The sequence below is a fragment of the Dama dama genome, chromosome X, assembly GCF_033118175.1.
Source record: "Dama dama isolate Ldn47 chromosome X, ASM3311817v1, whole genome shotgun sequence".
Classification (NCBI taxonomy): Eukaryota; Metazoa; Chordata; class Mammalia; order Artiodactyla; family Cervidae; genus Dama; species Dama dama.
The window spans coordinates 153,089,608-153,104,505 of NC_083714.1; positions in this window are offsets into that span (position 1 = coordinate 153,089,608).

Here is a 14,898-nt window from a genome sequence, read left to right on the forward strand (position 1 = left end):
GTATGGAACTAGCCCCGAGCCGTGTTAAGAACATATTAAATCTAACGAAGGTAAGACAAATCTTAATAGAATTTCCTTGCAAACTGAAATTAAGGCAGTGGTGGCATAGATATTAGTAATTGCAGACAGAGACATTAGGATACTTGGGAGTAAATGTGTTTTTTGTTTTCTAAGGATAAAGAGAGTCATGGAAATCATAAAATAGTTCCCATTTGATCTTACAGATATGAAAAACATATTGTCATATGTAGCCAATTTTAGGGTTTGCTGATGGCTCAGACAGTTAAAAAAAAAAAAAAAAAAAAAAAACCACCTGCCACATGGGAGACCAGGATTCAATCCCTGGGTTGGGAAGATCCCTTGGAGGGGAGAATGGCAGCCTGCTCTTGTATGCTCGCCTGGAGAATCTCCATGGACAGAGCAGCTTGTCAGGCAACAGGCCATGGGGTCACAAAGAATTGGACACTGCTGAACAACGAAGCACAGCACAGCGCAGCACATTGAATGTTTGTGAAAGAAATTCAGGTAGGGAGGAAAGGTGGAGAAAAGGAAACAAGGGAAATGAAATGAAGGAAAGAAAATCCTCCGTTGCTGGTGAGAATAGAGCAACCAGAGATGTCCCCGAGCAGGACAGCACCATACATGTCCATCAGAGCACTCTCAGCTGGTTGGAAACAACCATCTCCAACTTTGGTCCCACTCCTTCAACCAAACTCATGTGCAGGGTTTACCACTAACAGGCTAATACTCATCATGGTTTCTCCTCATTCAAATCCTGATTCACCCAGAAGTGAAAAAGACACATGTGCCCCAGTGTTTATCACAGCATTGTTTACAATAACCAGGGCATGGAAGTAAACTAGATGTCCATCAGCAGACAAACGGGTAAGAAAGCTGTGGTACATAGACACAATGGAATATTGCTCGGCCATTAAAAAGAACACATGTAATTCCATTCTAATGAGGTGGATGCAACTGGAGTCTATTATACAGAGTGAAGTAAGTCAGAAACAAAAACACCAATACACTATACTAAGGCATATATATTGAATTGAGGAAGATGGAGATGATACGCCTATATGGGAGACAGCAAAAGAGACACAGATTTACAGAACAGTCTTTTGGACTCTGTGGGAGACGGCGAGGGTGGGATAATCTGAGAGAATAACATTGAAACATGTATATTATCATATGTGAAAGGGATAGCCAGTCCCTGTTCAATGCATAATACAGGGTGCTCAGGGCTGGTGCACTGTGCTGACCCACAGGGATTTGATGGGGAGGGAGGTGGGAGGGGTTATCAGGATGGGGAACACATGTACACCCATGGCTGATTCATGTCAATGTATGGCAAATCCCACCACAATACTGTAAATAAATACCTACCAATTAAAATAAATAAAATAAAATAAAATACATTCCTTTGCCAAAAAAATGACTAATCAGTATTTGCTTTTTGACCTCCAAAAACGCCCTTCTTTTCCTTCCTTTCTTCCCTCCTTCCTCCCCCCACTTTCTTTCCTTTTCTTTCTTATTATACAACTATTAAAACTTGCTTTCCATTTATAGTTATGACAAAGTCCTGGCTCTATTCCCCATGTTGTACAATGCATCCATGAGCTCATCTTCAACCTAACTAACACTGCATGCCTCCCATTCCCCCACCTCTGTATTGCCCCTCCCTCTTCCCCTCCCCGCTGGTAACCAGTAGATGCTTCTCTGTATCTGTGTGCCTCCATTTTTATGATATTCTCTACTTTGTGGTATGTTTAGATTCTATTGTGAGGCTGTCATGGCACGCCATGACAGGCAGCCTAGATTAGCAGTAGGCCTGGTTTCCCGGAGTAACATACTTATCAGGCCACCTAGAGCCAGCCACTCAACATGTGCCTAGCAAGAAAAAGGGAACCTATCAGGGGAAAGCTGAAAGCCCACAAGGATTGGGCCAACAAAAAGTGCCTTGCAACTGTGTAACCAATCCGCTTGCACCAACTACCCACTTGTACCCAATAAACACACGAGAGAACTGGGGCTTGGGGCCTTTTCATCCTCACAGCCTTGGTGAGGGTGGGAGGCCCTGGCTCGAGTCAGTAATAAATTCCCCTACTGCAAGTTGCATTGTCTCGAGGAGTCTTCTTTCCCAACAGGGGATCCGGACTATGGGCAGAACATTTGGGGGCTCGTCCGGGACCCCTTGCCCGGGAAAGAATGCTCTTTGGAACAAAGGGGAAAAAGGACAGGTAACAGCACCGGTGCTCAGGCAGGTCTGGAAAAGTCCAGTGTAAATCCGAGGTCCTGCTAAAAGGCAGGAAGTTGTCTGGCATGAGGGAAAGCTTTCCGTGAGGGAATGGATTGGCACTTCCGGCCAGCGTGAGGCTGAGGCCAGCGAGCACACTGGAAAACAGTCGGCACTGCGTGAAAGAGACCTCCTCTCCTAAGCCCGGATCTGGGGAACAGTGGACGCCAGTTGGTAAGGTGACCCTTGTTCCAGAGGATAGCGAGACTCAGGGGGTCCCACCCCCCAGGTCTGGGTTGTCGGCCGATGTGTGTCTGTCTATGTGTTTTTCTACGCCCTTTCGCATCTGTATAACTGCCGGCATTGTCTCCTGTCTCATTGTTCTCTGGTGTGTGGTTGTCTACTTCCTCCTATAAAGCCTTGGGGTCTCATTTCTGTTTCTGAGAGTTTCAGTGAACAGGCAGACAGTTGTCAGGGCAACTGACGAGTCCCAGCCAGGGCTACTCTCTGGCGGATTCTGAAGGCCTCCCAACAAGTCAGCCCCAGTAACGGGAGCCTGAGAGGGTGAAACTCCTTGCTTTTTTCTCTTATTCTAAACCGAGAATCTGGCCAAATAAAAACCCATCTGTGTGGGCACGGGACAGGTACTTAAGGGCCAATAGGGTGCCTGCCACTGGAAGACTCCAATAAAAGGATAAGGGGGTCACAGAACGGGCTAAAAACCGTTAGGGTGCCCGCCCCCAGCAAGAAAACTTCCGTGCAATGACTAAGGCACTCAAATATTTCCACGAAGCATACCACAAGCCCAACCTCCTGGCCGCCACCACTCCCGATAGGAGTTTTTGGTGGTAATTCTCGGTGACCTTCTTCTGACTCTTGCTATGGGGCAAGGAAAATCTACCCCACTCTCATGACTGATCATTTCTCAGATGTCAGGGCTAGAGCGTGTTAGCTGTCGCTCCTGGTTACAAAGAGTAAATTAATGACCTTTTGCTCTGCAGAGTGGCCTGCCTTCCAGGTTGGATGGCCTCCAGAGGGAACTTTTCAACCTTCTATTATTTGGGCAGTAAAAGAGAAAATTATGGCTCCTGATGTCGGGGGCCACCCGGGCAAAGTCCCATATGTTATGGTCTGGCAAGATCTAGTAGAAAATCCGCCCAAATGGTTAAAACCTTTTGTTCACAAACTCCCTGATTCTCCTAATGTACAAGCCCTGGTTATGGAAACCCCCACTCCCCCAGAAGAAGCTGAGAAGAACAAGGGCCTAAAAGCGGTCTTGCAGGAATCCTCGTACCCGAACCTGATTGACTTAGAGACAGAAATTAGGACCCCGCCATATGCCCCTCCTCTGTTGCAGGTTTCCCTGGGGGCAAGAGCCCTCCCCTCCGATGAATCAGAAGGGATAAGGGAACCCTGACCCTGGAGAAGAAATAGAGGAAATAGGGGTGAGCAAGATCATGGGGACCCAGAGTTACCTTCATCTACTCTAAAGGCACTCCCCGTCCGAGTGGGACCAGCTAACCTGGGCATCTCTGAACCTATCAGTACTGGCCCTTTTCCACGAGTGATCTGTATAATTGGAAAACCCCAAATCCTCCCTTTTTGGAGAAACCCTCAGGCCTCATTGACCTCTTAGATTCCATTTTCTTCTCTCATAACCCCACCTGGGATGATTGCCAGCAGCTGTTGCAGGTGCTCTTCACCATGGAGGAACGAGACCGAATCCTGGCAGAGGCGCGGAAACGGGTCCCGGGGATCGACGGGAGACCAACCGCCCAGCCTCCTCTCGTGGATGAGGGGTTTCCTCTGTTGTGGCCTAACTGGGATTGTGAGCGTGTGGAAGGTAGGGAGTGTCTCCGAGTGTACCGCCAGACTCTAATGGCTGGCCTGCAGGCCGCAGCTAGGAAGCTGACAAATTTGTCGAAGGTAAATTTAGTAAGGCAAGAGGCCACTGAGAGCCCATCAGGCTTCCTAGAGAGGCTAATGGAAGCCTTTAGGCAATATACACCAATAGACCCCCAGGCTGAGGAATCACGCGCTGCAGTTCTACTAGCATTTCTGAATCAGGCAGCTCCAGATAGTAAGAGAAAATTACAAAAGAGAGCGGGGTTAAGAGAACAGACAATACAAGACATACTGAAAGCAGCTGAAAAGGAATTTAATAATAGAGAGACCCCAGACTGGACTTGGACTGAGCCAATGAAACAGGCTTTCCAGACACTCAGATGGGCCCTACTAAAAGCCCCAGCCCTTGGCCTGTCTAACCCAAAGAAGCCATTCCAGCTGTTTGTAGATGAAAAGCAAAAAATAGGCAAGGGTGTCTTGATGCAACAATGGGGACCATGGAAGCGGCCAGTGGCATACCATTCAATGCGATTAGACCCGGGGGTCTCTGGGTGGACCCTTGCCTCCGCATCATTGCAGCCACTGCCCTCCTGGTACGTGATGCCGACAAGTTGATGTATGGACAGCATCTCTGTGATGAACACCCCCCACGCCATCGAAGGGGTTTTAAAGCAGCCGCCGGGTAAGTGAATCTCCAATGCCCATTTGACACATTACCAGGCCCTGATGCTTGATGTCCCACGGGTGCATTTTCAGACCCCTTGCTTCCTGAATCCAGCCACGCTTCTACCTAACCCAGAGAAGGACCGCCCTCTCCATGATTGCAGTGAGATACTGGCTGAGGCCCTGGCGGCTCAAAAAGACTTAACTGATGTGTCACTAAACAACAGTGAGCTAGTATGCTTCACTGATGAGAGCAGCTATGTAAAAGATGGACAAAGGAAGGCAGGAGCCGCTATAGTTAATGATTCAGGACAGACAATATGGGCTGAGACACTTCCCCCAAACACGTCTGCACAAAAAGCAAAATGGATTGCCCTAATACAGGATCTGGAACAAGCAAAAGGGAAGAGAGTCACCATTTTTACGGACAGCCGATATGCTTTTAGCACTGTCCATATTCAAGGTCCGATAAACCAGGAAAGGGGATTTAGAACAGCGGAGGGAAAAGAAGTCAAGAATTTGCCCGAGATCCGCAGGCTCCTGAAAGCTGTTCAACTGCCCCGGGCAGTAACCATTGTACATGTCCCCGGTCACCAGAAAGGAAAAGACCCTAGGACACGGGGCAATCGGGCTGCTGATGCGGCCGCTCGAGAAGCAGCCAGCCGGGACTATGCCGCCCCCATATTAGCCATGGGACTTCCACCTCCTCGTATGGGGACTCTGCTGCCAGACCCCGACTATTCCCTCCCTGACCGCGTTTGGATTAACGAGGATACCACCTTCCAGAAGGATGACAAAGATGGATGGTACTGAGATCAAAACAACAACCTGAGATTGCCTGCCATGGTGGTTCATCACCTATGTGAACATCTGCAGACAACTACACACTTGGGGAAAAAAAGACCTTGACACTTCTCCAGACGGCCTGCCTGAGGTTCCCTCGACAAAATGCAACTCTATGAGAGATAATCCAGGCTTGCAAAGCGTGCCAGCTGATGAAATGGAGAAAAGGCAGCACACTGGAACGAGGTGCCGAGGGAAAGAGCCAGGGCAACACTGTGAGATAGATTTCACTGAGGTAACACCAAGCAATTATCACTATCTCTTGGTTCTGGTAGATACTTTCTCGGGGTGGGTAGAAGCCTTCCCCACTAAGGGAGAGACAGCAAAAGTGGTTCCTAAAAAGATCTTAGAAGAGATAGTGCCTAGGTACGGACTGCCAGTGACTATGGGCTCTGATAACGGACCTGCCTTTGTGAGCTAGATTGTACAAGGGGGGGACAAAATGGAAGTTACATTGTGAATATAAACCCCAGAGCTCGGGACAGGTTGAGAGAATGAATCGGACCCTAAAAAAAACTTTGACAAAGTTGGCAATAGAGACTGGCGGGGACTGGGTGACCCTCCTTCCCTTCGTGCTCTTTTGAGCGCGTAACACCCCTTATAAGCTGAATCTTACCCCTTTTGAGATTCTGTATAGAAGACCCCCTCCTGTGTGTCCTATATTCGAGGAAAAATGCCTACCACCCCCTACCGTGGGACGATTCCGTCAAACACTGATGGCATTAAGTAAGGTGCATAGCCATGTTTGGAAATTAATTCAAGAGATACATGAGGGTCCAAGTAAGGGGACCATCCCCTCACATAATATTGGCCCGGGTGATTGGGTTTGGGTAAAATGACACCAATCTAAAGCATTAGAACCTAGATGAAAAGGCCCTTATGTTGTTCTCCTTACCACTCCTACTGCTGTTAAGGTCGACGGGATCCGGCCCTGGGTTCACTGCATTCACGTGAGGCAAGCCACCCCTGAAGAACAAGAGAAGGTGCAAGCAGAATGGGAGGCAAGACCTCACCCGTCAAATCCTTTGAAACTGAATCTCGTACGACAGGAGCCCTCTTAACTCTCTTGCTGATAACAGTTTTCATTGGCCCAGGAGCAACCAGAAACAACCCCCATCAGCCAGCTAACCTGACTTGAGTGATCTACAATCCTGAGACTGGAGAAGTGTTTAATTCGAACTCCAACGTGGCCCCCAAAGGGACATGGTGGCCAGTACTGACCTTTGATTTATGCGTGCTGGCAGCTGACGGTAATGCGTTTGGTCCCCACCAACTGACCAAGTTCTTTGCCCACAGCTCTTTCAGTCTGTTCACCCGTAACTGTGAGCGAAAAGGCCCACAGTACTATGAACAGGTGCCTTTCTATGTCTGCCTGGGGGGAGGAAGGGATCAGAACGAAATTGAAAAATATGGGGGAGTTGACTCTTGTTATTGCGGCACTGGGGGTTGCAAAAGCGCGGGAATAGTCCATTGGCTCACTAACTCCGACAAGGACCTCATTCAGGTAAACTCACCCCTGAATTCCCAGAAATGTCCAACTAAGAGAGTCCCGGGCAATGTTTCCCATTACAGATCAAATTCACAGACAAAGGAAAAAAAATTACCAGGTGAGATGTTGGCCGAGGTTGGGGCCTCCATCTTTACAAGACTGGCTATGACACAGGATTCCCATTTGAGCTTAAGTTAAAACAGGGACTGCTCTATTTGGCACCCAAAGTAGCCTTAGGACCAAACCAGGTGACACAACAACCCCAAAGACTCCCTAATAGATCGACTCCAAGCACCGTGGGACCCCCCAGGGTTAACATATCCCTACCAACAGACCCCCTTTTGAAAATGATCTCCTCGGCCTATCTCACCCTAAATGCCTCTCATCCAGACTTAACAAACGGTTTCTGGCTTTGCTATAATGTGTCTCGGCCGGCAGACAGCAGCAACAATCTGGGTCAGGCTGGTTGACAGTAGGCTCCATTACGGGCATAGGCACCTGAATAGGAACTATCCCTAAGACTTATCAACACCTAGGTGATAATAATTCAGTCCCTAGGACTAGCCTTCCCAATTCTACTCACCAGTGGGTGCTTCCGCCAGAAAACGGGTGGTATTCTTGCTCCACCGGACTAACCCTGTGTGTCCATAAGGTAGCACTTAATGTGTCCCAAGATTTCTGTGTCCTAGTCCACCTGATCCCCTGGCTAAATTATTACTCAAAGGAAGAGCTGCAACCTAGGTTAGACCCATCAGGTCAATATAGGGTAAAACGAGAACCAATCACTGCCCTGACTGTGGCAGTCATATTGGGTGCTATAAAAACGGGAAGTGAGATTGCAGCCTAAACGTTGCAAGATAAACAGTATAATCAACTAAGGGCTGCAATAGATGGAGATATTGAGCTCCTTGGCTGAAGTAGTGTTACAGAATAAGAGAGGATTCGATTTGTTGTTTCTGCAACAGAGAGGATTATGTGCAGCACTGGGAGAAGAATGCTGTTTCTATATCGACCATTCAGGGGTGGTACAAAAATCTCTCCAGAAAGTAAGAGAGAGACTAGCCCAGCAGAAGAGAGAACGACAAGCCCAACAAGGCTGGTTTGTATCTTGGTCTCAGCGCTCCCCTGGTTGACCACTTTGATTTCCACCCCCCTGGGTCCACTCATAATATTAATATTGTTACTGACCTTTGGTCTATGCATTTGAAACCGTCTGGTCTCATTTATTAGAGAGTGCCTATATACCATCCAAATTGTGGTATTGAGACAACAATATCAGCCAATTTCACAGGGTAGAGAGAAAGATTCCTGTCCAAAAAGTACAAAGACAGGGCGGAAATGTGAGTCTGTCATGGCGAACGCCATGACAGGCAGCCTAGATTAGGAGTAGGCCTGGTTTCCCAGAGTAACATAATTATCAGGCCACCTAGAGCGAGCCAATCAACATATGCCTAGCAAGAAAAAGGGAACCTCTCAGGGGAAAGCTGAAAGCCCACAAGGATTGGGCCAACAAGAATTTCCTTGCAACTGTGTAACCAATCTGCTTGAGCCAGCTACCCAATTGACCCAGTAAATACCCGAGAGAAATGGGGCTCGGGGCCTTTCCGTCCTCACACGCTTGGTGAGGGGGGAAGGCCCTGGCTCGAGTCAGTAATAAATTACCCTATTGGAAGTTGCATTGTCTCGAGGAGTCTCCTTTCCCGATCAGGGATCCGGACTACGGGCGAACATCTATAAGTGATATCATACACTATTTGTCTACCTGTCTGAGTTAGTTTACTCAATATTCTACCTTCCATGTTGCTGCAAATGCCAATATTCCATTCTTTTGATGTGGCAGCTCCTCTGTATGCCTTTTTAACAAATGGCACTACCCCCATCACACATGACACAGCTCCCCAGCTAAGTGTCCATCTCTGCACTCACACAGAGAAACACCAAGTCCTCTTCCTCTTCTCCCATGGAAAGTGTGTCTTTGAAGCTCAGTCTGGAACCAGTGCTCCCCCTACTTTTTGGCAACCTGGCCCTTCTGGAACCATCTCCAACTCCACAGAAGTCATCTCCCTCCCTCCTCACACACTTATCCCTTCCCTGCCCTCTCTGTACCCCACTATCAGGGAACTCAGAGACAAACAGAATTTCACATCAGGTTGAATTTATTTTATTTTCATTATTATTGTATCCAGTTGCTATAATATTCAGTATCTGTACTGTTGGCCAGTACTCAGCGGCGAGACCCCTGAGCATTTCTGAGGTCTCTGGCCATGTACTGAAATCACTGGCTGTCCACTGATCCAGCTGGAATGCAGAGGTCTCAATGGTCTCTGGGAACTCCTCTGGTTCGTTCTGATTAGCTGAAATGGCAGGGGTCTTCATGGTCTCTGGGACCTCCTATGGTTCCTACTGATTAGCTGGAAATGCAGGGGTCTCCATGGTCTCTGGGACCTCCTCTGGTTCCTTCCGATTTAGCTGTTCATTCGCCTTGGAACTCTGGCTACAGAGCTTTGAGCACCTGATTTTCTAAAGCTTTTTTGTGGTGGGAGTTTTCTGGAAAGTTTAATTGGGCAGCTTTGCCCAAATGGGATTATTCACCCTCACGGTTACCCTGGCCACCTGGAGAAAAGAAGAGAGGGAGCAAAGATTGGCACTGCTTTAGGGAAGAGTGTGAAGACAGGTAGGAATGATGGCTTCAGGAGAATGGGTGTGGGCAGAGAAGGGTTATGTGCCAGGCAAGGACAGTTACGCAGTTCTTTTGGGGTGGAGTCGATGGGCAAGAGGAGTTTGGCTGTGTTCAGTTCACCCTGATAGTTTTTCTAGACCTCAATTGATAGGAGGTCTTCATCTTCTCCTGGGTAACAGGAGGTGGGTGTTCCATAACTCCTCTGGAGCCTTGTGGCTTCCCAATCACCTCAGTCATTTGGAGGACTCACAATGGTCTGCTCAGAGCCCCTGAGTATCCCGATGTATACCCGTCCCCATGGAGCCTCACTCTCATGCTTTATGAGGTCAGCACGTCTCTTCCGCAGCCAATGGTGGCCCTGGGTGAGCTTTGACATCACAAAGCCCCACCCTGACATGTCTAGCGGAGGATGGGAAGCAATTCAGATGATTTGCTGGGAGAAATGAGGCATTAGTTATGCCCTAAAGACGCCTCCAAACTCACCTGACACCCTCACCTCTATGTCAACTCTGATGGGTCACACAGCAGGCAGAGTACATCTCCTCCAAACCTTAGATGAAAGGGAGAAACGACTTTGTCGGGAGGAAAGGGAACTAGCTGAGAAGATCAGGAAAGAAGATAGGGAACATAGGGTGAAGGAAAACCGGAAGAACCAGAGAGAGCTAGCCAAGATTCTTTTTGCGGGAATGAAGGCCGGAACAGAATTGAGGGAACCTTGAGGCCCCCAGACAGAAGAAAAAAAAAGAGAGACCAAAAAAGCAGGCCCTAGAGAAAGAACAGTGCACTTACTGCAAAGAACAGGGGCACTGGAAAAATGAGTGCCCTAAGAGGGACCCGAAGAGAGGAACAACCCAGAGAGAGAGAATTTCCCATGGAACTCGAGTTCTATATGCGGGGGAAGACAGTGACTAGGGGAGTCAAGACTCGGCACCCCTCCCCGAGTCCTGGGTAACCATACATGTGGAGGGGAAACCCATTGGCTTCCTGGTGGACACTGGCACCCAACACTGTTTTAAATCAAAAACTGGGACCAATGTCTAAGAAAACCAGCTTGGTGAAGGGAGCCATGGGGACAAAAAGATATTGTTGGACCACGGAACAGAAAGTAAATCTGGGGACCCATCAGGTGTCTCATTCGTTTTTGGTGATACCAGAATGCCTAGCCCCTCTACTTGGACAGGACTTGTTGACTAAAGTTAATGCTAAGATCCATTTTGACCCTGGGACAATGTCAGTCACGGATGGACTTGGAGAGCTGATACATGTCTTGTCTCTAGCTTTAAGAGATGAATACAGACTTTTTGTGCCTAAGCCCTCAGAGGTTATAGCACCAGATATACAACCGTGGGTCCACAAATACCCATTGGCATGGGCAGAAACAGCAGGAATGGGACTGGCTAAACAGAGACATCTGGTCGTCATTGAACTAAAAGCCGAGGCGACTCCTGTGAGGGTGAGGCAATACCCTATGAGCCAGGAGGCTCAGCAGGGGATCACTCCCCACATTTGACGGCTCGTGGATGCCGGAATTCTCAAGCGGTGCCAATCCTATTGGAATACCCCCTTACTACCAGTGAAGAAGCCAGGGAGTACGGATTACAGGACCTACGAGAAGTCAACAAGCTGGTGAGTGACATACACCCTACTGTCCCCAACCCGTACACACTCCTGAGCAGTCTGCTGCCTGAGTACACTTGGTACACTGTGTTGGACTTGAAAGATGCTTTTTTCAGCCTACCCCTGGTCGCCCAGAGCCAGGAGATATTTGCCTTTGAGTGGACTGAGGGGGAAGGCCAACTGGTAGTACAACTAACTTGAACCCACCTCCCACAATTGTTCAAAAACTCCCCTACCTTGTTTAATGAGGCTTTGAGTGAGGACCTCTATGAATATCGGACTTGCCACCCAGAGGTCATCCTGCTGCAATATGTGGATGACCTTATGTTGGCTGGAACCACAGAGGAGGCATGCAGCCATGCCACCGGTGACCTCTTACAGACTTTAGGCACCTTGGGATATCGTGCTAGCTTAAAGAGGTGCAAATATCCCGGCAAGAGGTCACCTATTTGGGGTATAAGATCAGGCAGGGGCAAAGGTGGCTAACTCAGGCCATGAAGGAAACAATATTGCAGATACCAGAGTCCAAGACCCCATGCCAGGTGAGAGTTTTTGGGGACTGTTGGATATTGTAGACTGTGGATCATGGGGTTTGCTGAGAAGGCCTGGCCCTTGTATGAGGGAAGTAAAGAGACCCCAAACTGGACTTGGACTGAGCCAATGAAACAGGCTTTCCAGACACTCAGACGGGGCCTACTAGAAGCCCCAGCCCTTGCCCTGCCTCACCCAAATAAGCCATTCCAGCTGTTTGTAGATGAAAAGCAAGGAATAGGAAAGGGGGTCTTGATGCAATGATGGGGACCATAGAAGCAGCTGGTGGCAAACCTTTCAAAGCGATTGGACCCGGTGGCCTCTGGGTGGCCCCCGTGCCTCCACATCATTGCAGCCACTACCCTCCTCATCCTTGATGCCGACAAGTTGACATATGAACAGCAACTCTGGGTTGACACCCCCCAAGCCATCAAAGGAGTTTTAAAGCAGCCGCCGGGTAAGTGGATCTCCAGTGCCCATTTGACACATTACCAGGCACTGCTGCTTGATGCCCCACAGGTGGGTTTTCAGACCCCTTGCTTCCTGAATCCAGCCACGCTTCTACCTAACCCAGAGAAGGACCGCCCTCTCCATGATTGCAGTGAGATACTGGCTGAGGTCCTGGCGGCTCGAAAAGACTTAACTGATGTGCTGCTAAACAACAGTGTGCTAGTATGGTTCACTGATGGGAGCAGCTATGTAAAAGATGGACAAAGGAAGGCAGGAGCTGCCCTAGATGATCATTCAGGACAGACAATATGGGCTGAGACACTTCTCCCAAACACGTCTGCACAAAAAGCAGAGTTGATTGCCCTAATACAGGCTCTGGAGCAAGCAAAAGGGAAGAGAATTACCATTTTTATGGACAGTCGATATGCTTTTAGCACTGCCCATATTCAAGGTCTGATATACCAGGAAAGGGGATTTAGAACAGCGGAGGGAAAAGAAGTCAAGAATTTGCCCGAGATCCGCAGGCTCCTGAAAGCTGTTCAACTGCCCCAGGCAGTAGCAATTGCACATGTCCCCGGTCACCAGAAAGGAGAGGACCCTAGGGCATGGGACAATTGGGCTGCTGATGTGGACGCTCGAGAAGCAGCCAGCCGGGACTACGCCACCCCCATATTAGCCGTGGGATTTCCACCTCCTGGTATGGGAACTCTGCCACCAGTCCCTGACTATTCCCTCCCTGACCTCGTTTGGATCAACGAGGATACCACCCTCCAGAAGGGTGACAAAGATGGATGGTACTGAGATCAAAACAACAACCTGATATTGCCTGCCATCCTGGGTCGTCACCTATGTGAACACCTGCACACAACTACACACTTGGGGGAGAAAAAGACCTTGACACTTCTCCAGACGGCCTGCCTGAGGTTCCCTCGACAAAATGCAACTGTACGAGAGATAATCCAGGCTTGCAAAGCATGCTAGCTGATGAGGACAGGGAAAAGGCAGCACACTGGAATGAGATACCGAGGGGAACAGCCAGGTCAACACTGGGAGATAGATTTCACTGAGGTAAAACCAGGCAAGTCCGGGTATCGATATCTGTTTGTCCTGGTGGATACCTTCTCGGGGTGGGTAGAAGACTTCCCCACTAAGGGAGAGACAGCAAAAGTGGTTGCTAAAAAGATCTTAGAGGAGATAGTGCCTAGGTACGGGCTGCCAGTGACTATGGGCTCTGATAATGGACCTGCCTTTGTGAGCCAGATTTTACAAGGGCTGCCCCAAGCTCTGGGGACAAAATGGAAGTTACATTCTGAATATAATCCCCAGAGCTCAGGACAGGTTGGGAGAATGAATCGGACCCTAAAAAAACTTTGACAAACTTGGCAATAGAGACTGGTGGGGACTGGGTGACCCTCCTTCCCTTCGTGCTCTTTTGAGCACGTAACACCCCTTAGAGGTTGAATCATACCCCTTTTGAGATTCTGTATGGAAGACCCCCTCCTGTGTGTCCTATATTCGAGAAAAAATGCCTACCACCCCCTACCGTGGGACGATTCCATCAAACACTGATGGCATTAAGTAAGGTGCATAGCCATGTTTGGAAATTAATTCGAGAGATACACGATGGAACAAGCAAGGGGACCATCCCCTCACATAATATTGGCCCGGGTGATTGGGTTTGGGTAAAATGACACCAATCTAAAGCATTAGAACCTAGATGAAAAGGCCCTTATGTTGTTCTCCTTACCACTCCTGCTGTTAAGATCGACGGGATCCGGCCCTGGGTTCACTGCAATCACGTGCGGCAAGCCACCCCAGAAGAACAAGAAAAGGGGCAAACAGAATGGGAGGCAAGACCTCACCCGTCAAATCCTTTGAAACTGAAACTCGTACAACAGGAGCCCTCTTAACTCTCCTGCTGATAACAATTTTCATCGGCCCAGGAGCAACCAGAAACAACCCCCATCAGCCAGCTAACCTGACTTGGGTGATCTACAATCCTGAGACTGGAGAAGTGCTTAAATTGAGCTCCAAAGTGGCCCCCAAAGGGACATGGTGGCCAGTACTGACCTTTGATTTGTGTGTGCTGCCGGCTAACTGTAATGGGTTTGGTCCCCACCAACTGACCAAGTTTTTTGCCCACAACTCTTTCAGTCTGTTCACCCGTAACTGTGAGTGAAAAGGCCCACAGTACTACGAACAGGTGCCGGTTTATGTTTGCCAGGGGGGAGGAAGGGATCGGAACCAAACTGAAAAATGTGGGGGAGTTGACTCTTTTTATTGCGCCGCTTGAGGTTGTGAAACCACGGGAACAGTCCATTGGCTCACTAACTCCGACAAGGCCCTCATTCAGGTAAAATCACCCCCAAATTCCCAGAAATGTCCAACTAACGGAGTATCATCCAAACCCGGGCAATGTTTCCCATTACAGATCAAATTCACAGACAGAGGAAAGAAATTTACCAGGTGGGATGTTGGCTGAGGTTGGGGCCTCCATCTTTACAAGACTGGCTATGACATAGGATTCCGGTTCGAGCTTAAATT